The sequence below is a fragment of the Camellia sinensis genome, chromosome 9, assembly GCF_055761805.1.
Source record: "Camellia sinensis isolate YWXY chromosome 9, ASM5576180v1, whole genome shotgun sequence".
In the NCBI taxonomy this organism is placed as follows: domain Eukaryota; kingdom Viridiplantae; phylum Streptophyta; class Magnoliopsida; order Ericales; family Theaceae; genus Camellia; species Camellia sinensis.
Genome location: NC_138969.1, coordinates 73,159,573 through 73,174,311, shown reverse-complemented (window position 1 = coordinate 73,174,311; position 14,739 = coordinate 73,159,573).

Below are 14,739 nucleotides of genomic sequence, written 5' to 3'. Positions count from 1 at the left end.
TTCCTTGTTATATAAATATTACACCATTATCGACTAAATATTTTTAGTCATCAATTAATTTTATAAAATCCCTCTAAAATTTGAAATATCTCCCTCCAAATATTTTAGTTTTTTGGTGAATAAAATTTCTTTTTGTCGCTGAAAATAAGTTTTTCACAACCAAACCTTTGATCGCAAAAAATAAAAAATAATTTTTTATTTTATATTCGGCGACTAAAATATTTTTTTCTGTTGAAAATATGTTTTTGGCTACCAAACTTTTGGTTGCCAAAGATAAAAAATAATTTTTTATTTTACATTCTATGACTAAATGGTTTTAGTAGCCAAAACTCAATATACGCGACTGAAAAAAAAAGTTGTTGCCAATTTTGTTATTTTTAGCAACTATTTTTTTTTTTTTTGTCATCAATAATCAATATATCCCAACTAAAACAAATTAGTAGTTAAATATTGTACTTTTGTCGACTATAAAAATTTTTGGTTACCAATTCCGCAACTTTTGGTGACTAAATTTTTTTTAGTCGCTAATTCCGGTCACCAAAGGTGCATTTTGTTGTAGTGACGATGACGGCCGAACTAATAAGGAAAACATCATATCTGAATTAAGAACTAGATATACTAGACGATCAGAAGAAGGAAGAGGAGAAGGAGAACAAAGAGGTGGGGGACACGATCGTCTCCCTCTCCCCTAGTAGGAAATTCCAAAGAGAAAAACAAGGAAGAATTTTAGGATTTGAATTTTAGGGTTTTGACTCTTCTACGTTATTACATTTCTTTCTTATTTAGTCCGAATGAGAGTTATTATTTTTCCTTTGTTTTTATATGATGCTCACTTTTATTTTAATATAGCTACACTACGATTTTTCTATTAAAAAAAAAAAAGACTCCAAATTAATGAATCGTTTCATATAAGGAAAATTTAATTATATACACCTCTTACCATATGCACTTTCAAGTTATGCCATTTTCTTTTTTAATTATGATCAATTTTCTTCTGTAATTATGACCTTATTTTAGTTATGACTCCTAAAATCTTTGATTATGTCTCATGTGTTGTTTGGTTATGATTTTTTTTTCCTTTCAGTTATGACTCAGAAAATATAAAATTATATCATCTTCTTCTTTAATTATAAAGTGCATACAGTATACACTCTTTAAAGGGTTTGTACCATAGTCTTTCCCATCATATAATTATGAGCATTGCTATTTAAATATAAAAGTTAGACTCACTTTACAAATCCAATAATAGGATGTTTGTTACAATTTAAAAGAGGTTATAACTCATTTTAATTTGAGAGTTTGTAGCAGACTGTTTGATGCAACATCTACTTGTAGTTTATTGGACAGAAATACATAAATAAGCTAAAAAAATTGATTATCTAGAAATTAGAGAAGAAGTGCTTTTAGTTTCTGTTTTTTTTTTTAATTATCAAATACTATTATGTTTAGTTTATATTTCTAGAATTCACTTTTCAGAAAATTTTATCTTTTGTTTTTCGTATTTTTTTGTTTTTATAGAATTTTTTTAATATTTTAAGAAATTTTTAAAATTTTTAGGCACACAATATAAATACACTTAAAAATTTAATATTTGTGAAAAAAATCTTTAAAAAATTCACTAAATACCAAAAATACAAAAAAAAAAAGAAGAGAATTCAATATATTTTTCTTATTTTTGTGTATTTATTAATTTTTAAAAATATTTTTCACAAACATTTTACTATTTAGATATATCTAAGTAAGGTGTATCTAAAAAAGTTTTAAAAAAAAATTTGCTTAAAATTTTAAAAATATTTACTAAAAATAAAAAAAAATACGAAAAATAAAAGACTCAATTTCCAAAAAATTGAATTCAGAAAATTGAAATCAAACCCACTAATTAGCTTTTAATAAGCTACACTAAACAAGGTTAATATAACAATCAATTAGAATATCTAAGACAACTTTTTCTCTCACATCTCCTCCAATTATTATCTAATCATCTCTTCTACAAATCATCAACTATAAAAAATAAATTTAAAAAATAGACTTGTATATGATTGTGTTGACTGATCCCTCAATCGCTTGCTTCAAACTAGTATGAATTTTCTTTGGAAGTATTGTTCTAAGTCGTATATAGTAGGACTCATTCATTTCCTTTGTTTTCTCACTCTTTAATATTCTCATCACAAAACCTCTGTTTCATATTTCTCTGCCTCCAAAACCTTTATTAAAGTAATCAAAAATGGATGGACTGTCCTTATTCAATCACTTTTCATACAAGACTCTCTCGGTACCTCCACCACTATCCCAATTCAGCTCAGATCTCTCCCTTTTTAATTCAAACTCGATCGGAAAGTAGAAGAGTACGGCGGCCAGGGCCAGGCTTGGGCTAGGCCACCAAGTCTTGTGCCTCAGCCCCAAAATTTGACTAAAAAATAAGGTTCTTAAATTCATGAGACATTCTATTTGCACTCAAATAATAATTTAGTACGCTTAATTAAAATATTAAAATTTTAATTCTTATTATATTTTAATATAAATTTTCTAATAAAGACAATACATTTTTTTTTTCTTTCATGGTACACCCTATATTCAAGTCTCTTTATCTTCTTTTCCAAATTTTAATTATTTTCACTTTATTTTTTTCCTCTTACCAAAACTCCAATTTATCCCACAAAAACTCACTATTATCATCCACAAAAATGAACCCTAGAACAATCTCGTCAGTCATCCTCTAATCTTTATGATGAGATTTTCAAAAAAGAGTGAAACATGTTGATCTCTCCATGGAAAACACACTTCACAAATCAACAATCTATAAATGATGAAGCCATAGAAAGCATTAGAATCATCATGAGGGAAAAAAGCCGGAAAACCCACTTGAGAGAAAAAGAAGTATCCAACTATGGAGAGAAAACATAGTCTTCGATGAAAAATAAACCTTACTCAATAAAGTTCAAGAGCCCAAATGAAATCCATATATAATATATATAGAGAGAGAGAGGGAGGGGGGAAGGAAGAGAGAGAGACCCATAGCTGAGAAGAGGTGAAGGAATTTTTTTGAATTGATTTGTTGATTATTTGGATATAACATAAATTATGATTTTATGTGGAAGGGTAATTTGTGAGAAAAAAAAAAATAGAGTGTATTGGGAATAAATTATAATTTTAAATAATTTAATAGGGGAGTACAAACAAATTAATGATTTTTTTGGATGTAAATATAATCGCCCCAAATTCATTAGTAGTATATTCAAAATTTAAATAGGCCCAATTTATTTTTATTGATTTAGGGCTAGTCTAAAGCCATCTAAAATATTTTGTTGGGTCCAATTAGAAAAAGCATTTAATCACAAATGTGGTTAGGCTCAATTGAAAAAAAAAAAAAATGAATTAAAACGTATATAAGTTGGCTCAAATAATAGAATAAATAATTTTGTCCTTTTTTCTTTCTTTCTTTTTTTTTTTTTGTTGAGAAAATTGGTGAAAAATCAACTCTAGCAATTGTCTAAAGCATTAGGTCTAGTGATTTTTTTTTGTTTTTTTATTATTTTTTTTGGGTGAGAGGTCCACATTTTTTAACATAGTTTAATAAGAAGTCCTTTTATTGATTTTAGAGAACATTTTGTTCTCAATTTTACCCCTTAATGTATCCGTTGACTTTTTTTTTTATCTGTTGACTATTTGTTCAAAAAAAAAAAAAAAATTCTATCTGTTCAAAAAAAAATTATCTATTCAATTTTTTTTATCTATCTGTTCAAATTCTTGTCCTATTTTTTTTATATCTGTTGAAATTTCTATGTGTAAAATTTTATCTGTTGAAATTCCAGTCTTATCTTTTTCTATCTGTTAAAATTTTTGTTCTATTTTTTTTATCTGTTTACGCTTTTCCCGTTATCTTTTGAAATATGTGTTATTCTTATCCTAAGTTTTATCTGTATAAATTTATTTTTTTCAATTTTTTGTCTGTCCAAATTTTATTTCTTTATCTGTTAGACCAACACTCAAATATTACACAGATATACATAGATTCAAAACATTTTTAATTTATTGCAAGAAAAAATAACAGTAATAACAATCAACAATCTCATAGATCAAGCTCTAATGGATCATCATCATCATCATCATCAATGAATCTCAATAACCCAATCTGAACTTTACTCTACTGCAGCGTATTACAGAGGCCAACCCAAAGCTCAAATCTAAAAATAAAAAATCAATCCAACGTGTGGGGGAGATTCCAAAGAGAGAGAAGAGAAAGCACGAGGACATGGAAGTGATCTAGGGTTTTACCTTGTAGATTCGACGAGATTAAAAGCTTCATAGATAGGAGAGCTAAACCCTACCACAAAACCTTAGATCTAAGAAGCTCTACTATTTGTGAAGAGAGATCGACGCACTTGTACCGTTGAGGATGATGAATCGGGGACATCCATACCACTGAATCGGTACCGAGTTTGACGGCAGATTCGGAGAGAAGCCTTAAGAAAGGCATCGTTGGCAGTCACTCGCACTGTCCATCGCCACTATAGGTGTCGCAGTCTCTGGTGAAGCGCATGCTTATGGCTCGATTCCTAGTGAGGAGAATGAGCTCTAATCGGTAAGCAATGTACTCATCGTTGAATATGGACGAGTTTACTTCAATTTCTACAAGGTTGATGCCAATGGTTGGGACTTCGGCGATCATGACTCGCCGAAGAGCGTTGGCCATGCTTGCATCGGTTTCTCGGAGCTCGAACTTGCAGTAATTTTCCTTGAGATCTTGGATTTTCGCCTTTGGAAATCGTTGGTACGAAGCTTCTTAGCGAAGGCGTCCAGATTTGCGATTGATGATGGAGTAGGAGCTCTAGAGGCCGGTGAAACGGTAGGCGACATCGACGCGACAGCCACGGTGGCATCGGAGAAGGCAATGGCGTGAGAGGTCTCGGAGGAAGAGACAGCGAGAGAGAGTGAGAGAAAGTATAGAGAGAGAGAGTAAGGGACCGGTTTTGATTTTTTTTTTTTTTGACAGTGTCCATCATATGAATTAGGATCCCGTCATTGACTTTCTTCCTTGACTTCTTACTTATTAAGTTATTGGACTCACTTTTAAGCTCAATTTCAATAATTCAAACTGTTCACATTTTAAGATTTGTTGAGTATATCATACTTGTAAAAAATCAAGTTAATTGGATATCAGAAAGTATGTGTTCGGATCATCAAACTAAGAACTATTTTTTTTTTAAATTTAATAAACAGTTTTTCGAACACATACTTTCTAATATCTAATCACTTGATTTTTTGTAGGTATCATATACTCAACAAATCTTAAAATGTGAACGGTTCGGATCATCGAAATTGGGCTTGAAAATAGGTCTAATAACCTAACAAGTAGGAAGTCGAGAAAAAAATTCAATGAGGGGATGTTGATTCCCATCATATATATATATATATATATACATAGAGAGAAACAAAGAGTGTTTTGGTCATGTAATCTCAACTTGTCCTTATGGATAAACTATTATAATTTAACGCTTAAACTTCTGGACAAACAAAATTTAAAATTAGATTTTTGGCCGCAGTGTCCATTTCTCTCTCTCATAAACTATAAGATTTTAATGAAATAAATAATTTTACCTTAAGTTTTTTACCCTATGTCTTAATTTTCTTAATTTTTTGCCCTAATTTTGTTTCATTAAATTGTGTTCTTGTTGACTTTTTGGCTTTCGAATGTTAGTATTGTAATTTTAAGCGTGCCAGCAAGGATCAATCAGTCCTTACAGAAGATTAATTGCCAACCAATTATCAGACGATTGTATTTCAGTTCTTTCAGCCTCAACGAAGAGGACTTTTATTGGTGGCTTTGTTTAGGAGAATTTAGCAAACAACAATTAAATGAAGAACAATTGTAGCATTTCATTAAGTAAAAATGAAAAACTTACAACGGTCTAATTCAGCCTCATAGAGGTTTACAGTAACAAGCTACTTGAAACTACTCCTATGAATGAAGTGCGGTGCAGGAATTTGAAGTACAAAAATGCAAAGAACAAGAAATGTAAAAACTGGAAGGAAATAAAGTAGATAAAAACTGGTTTTTGGATTTGAGTCTAGGTCCTTTTTGGGGCCTTCTCTCTTATTTATACTTCTCAATGATAACCGTCGAAATGAGATTCTGATCATCAAATCATCCTTCCAAGATTGATGATCATGTTTCCTCACAGTTAGCTCCACTATGCCATGTCTGCAGTTAGGCTTCCCTCTTGATTTTGAATTTAAATATATAAGTAACTGTTAAAGCCTCGTCATCTTCCATCTCTTTGTTGATCTAGTGCTATGCAAATCCATAATAACCAATGCTAACTGTCACGTGTGTGGTTACGTTTAAAGATTTGAATTGTCTTCCCGTATTGTCCTTATCCTGCCATGTGTTGAACTATGATTGGCGTATACAAAATATGTAGCCAACATTACCCCCCGCACTAATATACCCAATACTTGGTGATATTAGTGGATCAAGGCATTTTATCCACGTCTTAGAACGTGCATGGGCTTTGCATTTTTTCAGAAATGCAACCGTCATTCATTAATGAAACATTTGCATTAGATTCTCTTCTATCCTTTGAACATTTCCACTATCTCAATATTCGAAAAGATTGGTGCAGCTTTCATGGCCAAACAAACCTTTTCTTACCTTAATCAAGCATATGAAGAGTTGTTTGATAACGTTGCTCGTCCTCGAAAAAACCTTCACGCATTGATTAGCCACCTTTATCCACCTTCCTATAATCAAGTCATGGAAGCTTTTGCAAACTATTGACCTTTGGATTACGAACCTATTGTCCACAATTCTTTAACCTAAAATTTGCAAACATGGATATTGGAAGCTCTTCTTCAGACCCACAGTCTTCTACGTGGGATGAGGCCACAGCTTCTTTTTCTTCTGAGGCTTCTAGCTGGAGAAGCTGGCCAGAACCTGAGGAGTCCAAGCTAAGAGAGCGAATCAATCATCATTTTGTCGAATTTGTTGATCCTCTAATTTTCCCTTCCTTTGCTCGGAGCTCGGTGGTTTACCCATATGTACCTATCGACTGCTGACACCGTTTGGAAGACAATTTACTTGTAGCATGGTATACATCTTTCATGCCTACGAAGATAGTACAAGCCACTCGTCGTCCAGAAGAGGCACAAGGGTACAACCTGTCGTTCTTAGCCCGGAAGGCAAAACTTTGCTCTTCTGACTGGCTTGACTGTGTCAGTAACCCCCAGTTCCCTCCTTCTTTTGAGATGGAAGCTCCTGTACCTCTTCTTCCGCAAAACCCTCATTGGATGGAAGAACTGAGACTTACTCTCTTTGAGGACCAGTTTCTCTCCTCCCATAGCCCTCTATCTCTCCCTACTATATTTGAACGATATCAAGCCCAACTTCTGCGTGCAGCTTTTTTTCACTTGCCCTTCAATGTTCTCGAGGGTGATATTCCTCTCAAGAATTTTCGATGGGTTTATGATGTTATGACCTGGGGTCATGTCCTCAAACCCATCACCCAAGCAGAGCTCCAGATGTTTTTAGACCAACTCCCACTGCTTCTTCATTGGCATCAAATTTCTATAGCCACCACTCGATCTTTGGACCAAATCTCAGCCAGTCGAGTTCATACCCGGTATGAAGCAAAGAACCTTATCAACGAATATAATGATTTCAAGAATAAAAACTCTGCATACTAGGATGACTTGGACATAGATGAGATAGAACAAGGGTTGAAAGAAACAGAGTTTGAAATAAAGGCCGAAATTTTTTTTTATCAAATAAGCGCATATCAACTTTAGCAGCCTAGCCTATAGAAGATGGAAAATAGAATTAAAAAGGAACAGAAGTTCATTGACCATAGTTGGAACAAATTCCATGACCTTGTGATTTACTCTATTCCTTATTTTTATGAACTTGAATATGTAGCAAAAAAAGGCTTCTGATGTAATTGCTTTTGTCTAAATAAAGCTAAGATGTCTTCTCTTTATTTGGCATGGTCTGATTTTATTCTATTTCTCAAAAAACAAACAAAATCAGGGCTTCGAATTCACCAATTTTGTCCTTCGAAACTTGATTTGATCATATCCAATGAAATACTGGAAACCCAATTTGAACTTTTCCAACATATGGAATCTCTTTTCAGAATCAGAGCTTCGAATTCACCAATTTTGTCCTTCGAAACTTGATTCGATCATATCTAATGAAATACTGGAAACCCAATTTGAACTTTTCCAACATATGAAGTGTAATTGACAACCTTTGCCTTAGGTCTCTTTTAAGAATCAAAGCTTCGAATTTACCAATTTTTCCCTTCGAAACTTGATTTGATCATATCCAATTCCCCAACATATGGTTAATACAATCAAGCAGTTTCAAATTAACTATTTTTGCTTCGAACAAACAGTCTACACTTTTCAAAATATGGAAACCTTCTTTAAGGATTGCATTATTTTATTTTTAAAAAGTGATTCCTTTTGTATACTACTTAACCAACTTGGTTTGAAACCTAGAGCAAACAAATTCTAACCGTAAGTGTAGACGTCCCCGAACGCCCTGGGAGGATGAGTCCCGTTCTGTTCATATTGGGTTCACTACAGTTCAGGACTTTCAAATTGTCACGGTTCTTAATCTGAACCAAAGAGTCCAAATCCGGCGAATCGTTGTGGAAAAAAAATAGATTTTTAGAAAAGAAGTGCCAAACATGGACTGCTTTGCCAGATACAGAGTCGCCATCTAAATATTTTATTTTGGTAGAATTTAGGAAACCCTGACTCGTTTGCCTAAGGCCACATGTCCATCATCACCAAAGTTGCCTCGGCTCGGGGGCTTGGGTACGATTGGGGAAGGTCAGCTATGAGCACCCCCACTCGCCCGATCAAAGATCGGCCTCTACTAACCATGATATCTTGTTTTGAAAGCATTATGTGTTCTTATTCCGGTTATTAGCCTAGAATTACTATGTTATGCGCACAGCAAACAAGTATAGACCAAATCGCCTAAATTGGAACAAAACATTGCATGTTTGTTTTGAAAATGGTTTGCTACTCGCAAGTAGACTAAAATGTAGATTTTGCCACCCTCAAGTGGGCTTTAGAAAAGATGGTTTTGCCACTATCTAGTGGGCTTAAAGCTCACAGTTTTAATGCATTATTCCAATTTAGGTAATTCAACCTCCACCCACAGGCATTCAAGCAGTTATATCACATAAGCAAGTAGCCTCATGGTAAGCATGCTGTCATGGCAACACTCACACGCATGCAAGGATGCTAAAGCATGAGAACTTACCGAGTACTCCGAGCCAAAACAGAAACTAGTTAGTAATCATATGCATGATCCTAGTTCATGTTAAGATGACTAATGCAACACATGCAAAATGCAATTAAGATGGGCTCGGCTAATCTACAATGACATGTGAAATGCTACAACTAACACATATTCAATTTGGAATTGGAGTACAAATGCAGTTAGGATGATGCGCCGAGCCCGGTGCATGCAGAACGAATGAATGGATGCGAACGTGCTATCATGCTGTATGCTAATTGAAACATGCCCTAGACTAACCATCGAAAGCTAGTAAATAAAAGGGAAGAAAGACGTGGGGTTGGGAGACATACACACACTCACGCACACTTATTACACAATTGCCCTCACTTGGAGGGTCCGAATAAATATTACAGTCCGAATAAATAATATTAAATTTATTATTACAGAATTTCTAATTAATTAAAAATATTAAAGCAGAAAGAAGGTGGCCACAGCCCTGCCTCGGGATGCGTGAATGATGCATGCTCGACTCGTCTTGCCCGGAAACTCGCTGCCATAGTACTGTTGCCTCTGTTTACACTGCCTTGCCCCTCTGAGGATAACATAAATTTCCAGAACTGCTTTGAATCACTCCCTGAGTGCTCTGGAGTGTCACCGGCTAGAACAAAATACCACCGGCCATGGGAATGGGATTATCGGCCAAATCTTATGCTCTCGGCCAAACATGTTTTGCCGGTCGGCACCCAACATTGCCGGCCAGCCAATTCTTCCTGCTGAAACCTGCAGTTGACAACAGCAAAGGGCAAGTAGTGTATGGCATGGAATTTTCAAGCAAATGTGTGCATGGCCACTCTCCCAATCATGTAATGGACTCAAGAAAGTGTGGCCCTCGACCCTCGGGCTATCAATTGCGCATTTCGATGCATGATGGCCTAAGAGGCCAAGTTACAAATCAATGTAAATACATGCAAACAAAAACAAATGAGTGCCAATGCCCTATCATGTTGAGGTCAAGGGCGTCGGCGACTGAGGATCGAGGCGCGTTACGTCACTTTGAGTACGAACGCACCTCAATTCTCATGTTTGGTCTGACACCCCAAACCAAACAATGCAATGCATGTATACAAATATGACTCAAGCATATAAGATGGCTTGAGTATGCAAACATGCCAAATGTAATGCAAACCAAGCATGCAAGCATGCAATGTGATACAAACTATCATACAATGCTATGACGTGAAATGCAATTAGCTAAACAATATGCAAGTGTGCAAACATGATACAATGCAAACACAAAACCAAAATAATGTAACATGATCATGCAATGGTGGACTTAAACCAAAGGGGGAAACCTCAGCCCACCCCAAAATAGTGACCAAAAGTCGTGCAAGAGGGCATAAATAATGTATGCAAGCATGCACATACCAAGGTTCATCACTTAAGCATGGAAGGGGACAACTCCAAGCACACATAAAGACAACATACTCGGACATTAAACACTCATGTTAAACTCTGAGAAGCATGCAAAAGATGGCACCAAAACATGCTAGGGAATGGATGTGAAAAACGAAGCATTCAAGGCCACAAAAAGGAGTATTCTACTACAACCACCCCAACCACCCATGGCATGAATCATGCAACCAAAAATAGAGTTTTAATGCATCAAAATATGCCCCAAAACCCACTGATATGGCAGCCCCAAATGACTTAAACACAAGGCATGCACTATGACCCTTTTTAAGGCACAAAAGAACAAGCCTTCAAGGCAAGAAAGTGATGATGAATGTAAGCATACAAGCATGGATTAGGGGCTGAAATAGCATGTGAAATGACTCCAAATCATTGAAACAACCCAACTAAAGCATGCGAATGACTCACACACTCAAGGCTCACAAGCCAAAATACAAAGGGGCTATACCAAACATGGAAAATATGATCAAATTAGCACCTAACAGACCTTAAGCATGGTAAGACATAGCTAAGAACTTCACAAAGTTAGGCCAAAACATGAGCGCATGGTGGGCTAAATGCATGATGCTCCTCTAGGCAAAATAAGGGAATACAAAGCAAGTATATTATGCATGTAAGGGACCTTTAATCTGACCAAAAACAGAGGCAACATATGACCAAACAACATCTAAAAACCTTTGAATAGGGGTCAAAAACAATCAAGCACATATGCTACCCTTATGAGCCAAAAACATGCACAAATGAGAGACCACGGGGAGAGGGGTGTCCCTCCCCTATGCAAGACCTCAAAACCCCTTCATCACCACTGAAAATCCACTAGATTTCAGTGGTGAGAAGGCCAAAACACAATAGTATTCAAAGCTCAACAAAGAGAGCACAAAAAAGGGCCAAACAAGGCCTAAGAGGGGGGAGATCGACCCCCAACACCAAAGTGACCTTAATGAGGTATCTTAAGCATGCAAATACAAGACTTTTTTCAGTTATACACAAAGCTTAAATCAGTATGCAAGATAGGCTAAAAGTTAGTGCAAGATTGGGGAAAATAAAGTAAGAATGTTACCCTTGAAGAACACCTCAAGAACAGCAAGGTCAGCCACCTTCTTCTGTTTAAAACCGACCCAAAACTTCAAGAACAAACCCTTAAGACCTGCCAAGTCAAAGTATGGTGTGATGGTGTGTGTTTTAGTGCAAAACTAAGAACAAAACACACTCTTAGGCCCTTAAACACACACAAAATGAAGAGAGAGAGGGAGATATAGAGAGAGAAGGTGTATATCAGATATATGTATGTTCTAGGTCTGATTTTGCTGAACTCCAACAAAGGAGAGGGGAGGCTTCTTATATAGACAAAGCAAAGGCTAAGCTTCCAAGGGAAGCTATTAAAAAAGGGTCAAGTCTTCCTGAAGAAGCCAAAGCAGAGGGGCCAAGGCTTCCTCAGGAAGCTGGGACAGGTGTCCAAACTTCTTGGGGAAGCTAAGACAAAGGTCTAAGCTTCCTCAAGAAGCTAGACTAAAAGGGTGCAAAAGGGGCAAAACAGCTACATATGTGCACGGGGACAGGGTTTGTGCATTCCAGCTGGCACAGCTGGCATGCAACATGCCTGAAAAAGGCAAAAAGGTGGTACCGGCTAGAAAAAGAGTCCATCGGCCAAATAAATGGTCGGCCGACCACACCAAATGTCGATCGGCCAATGGTGTTGTAGACGCCCCCGAACGCCCCGGGAGGGATGAATCCCGTTCTGTTCGTTTTGCGGGTCTACTACAGTTCGGACTCAAATTGTCACGGTTCGTAATCTGAACCAAAGAGTCCAAATCCAGCAAATCGTTTTGAGAAAACAGATTTTTAGAAAAGAAGTGCCAAACACGGACTGCTTTGCCAGATATAGAGTTGCCACCTAAATATTTTATTTTGGGGGAATTTAGAAAACCTTGACTCGGTGCCAAAGGCCACGTGTCCGTCATCACCAAAGTTGCCTCGGCTTGGGAACTTGGGTACGATTGGGGAAGGTCAGCTATGAGCACCCCCTCTCGCCCGATCCGAAGATCAGCCTCTACTAACCATGATATCCAATTTTGAAAACGTTATGTGTTCTTATTCCATTTATTAGCCTAGAATTACTATGTTAAGCGCGCAGCAAACAAGTATAGACCAAATTGCCTAAATTGGAACAAAACATTGCATGTTCATTTTGAAGATGGTTTGCTACTCGCAAGTAGGCTAAAATGCAGGCTTTGCCACCCTCAAGTGGGCTTTTAGAAAAGATGGTTTTGCCACTATCTAGTGGGCTTAAAACTTACAATCAATGCATTATTCCAATTTAGGTAATTCAACCTCCATCCACAGGCATTCAAACAGTTATATCACATAAGCAAGTAGCCTCATGGTAAGCATACTGTCATGGCAACACTCACACGCATGCAAGGATGTTAAAGCACAAAACACTTACAGTGTACTCCAATCCAAAACAAAGAACTCGTTAGCAATCAATGTATGATCCAAGTCCATGTTAAGTGCCTAATGCGATGCACACAGAATGCAATTAGGATAGGCTCGGCTAATCCTAGGATGGCATGTGGAATGCACAAATAGCATGTATTCAAGTTGGATTTGAAATAATTATGCAGTTAGCATGATGCACCGAGCCCGGTGCATGCAAGACTAATGAATGATGCACGCATGGTGTGCTAAATTAAATATGTCCTAATACTAACCATCAAAGCAAGTAAGTAAAAGGGAGAAAGAAGTGGGGGTTGGAAGACATGCACACACGCACCCATACTTATTACAAATTTGCCCTCGCTCGGAGGGACCAAAAGAATAATACAATTAACTAACCTACAAGCTAATTAATTATTACAGACAAATTAAACTAGTTAAACTAGTTAAGCAAATTAACTAATCTAAGAAAGCAGTAAACAGCCTCGGGAAGAGAGTCCAATGCGCGCGTGCTCGGGTTTGCTCGGAAATCCAACGCCATGCACAAGTTTGCCACTGTTTTCCCTGCTCTGCTCCTCTGAAAATTGCACAACTCCCAAGGAGCGCTCTATGGATATTGGGGAGCATCACCGACCAAGTGGGATCATCACCGGCCATTTTGAAGTGGCCATCGACCATCCATTGAGCTCTCAGCCAAATATTTGGTCGGTCGGCAGTATATATGGCTGGCCGGCCAAAACTTCCTGCAGAAACCTATTTGACAGCAGCAGAGGGCAGGCAAGGCATGGCAATCCATTTTCAAAGTAATGTTTGCACCACCACCCTCTTTATCATGTTTGTGACTCAAAGGGGTATGTTCCTTGATTCTCGGACTACCAATTGCGCGTTTCAATGCGTGATGGCCCCAAGAGTCAAAGTGTGCAATTTCAATATGGAATGAAATGCACAAAACAAACAATGGGCCCCAACCTCCATCATAATCAATTCAAGAGGCAAAAGATGCATGCTTAATGTTATGCAACCTAGGCATGGAAGCTAAGCATGCAATATGAGCATGTGAACAAGCAATGTAAACATACAAGCATGCAAGTTATGCAAACTAGCGAGCATGCAAGATAGATGAACATGTAATGACATGTGGGAATGGTCTTAAACCAAAATGGGCAGCTCTCAAATAGGCCCAAATCAGTGGCCAAATGCAATGGAAATGAGGGGCAAAACACATACAAGCATGCATGCACACAAGGTCCAACACTTAGGCACCAAAGAGCAACTTTTAAGCACACTTAAGAGAGGATAAACATGGATACATGGCATGCATAGAAAGCTCTGAAATCATATTATAGAAGGTGCAAAACCAAGTAAACAAGACAAGCTAAGCACGCAACAATGGTCTAAAACTCAAGGCAAGCCAAGGGGGGTTACATGGTAGCTATACAAAGCAAGCCATGGATGGCCTAAGCAACCAAAAACAGACCTTAAGCATGCTAAAACAAGAATAAAAGCTTCACAAAGTTAGGCCAAAACAAGTAAGCATACTGGTCTAAATGCTAGGCACATGTTAAGGCAATTCATGGCATTAC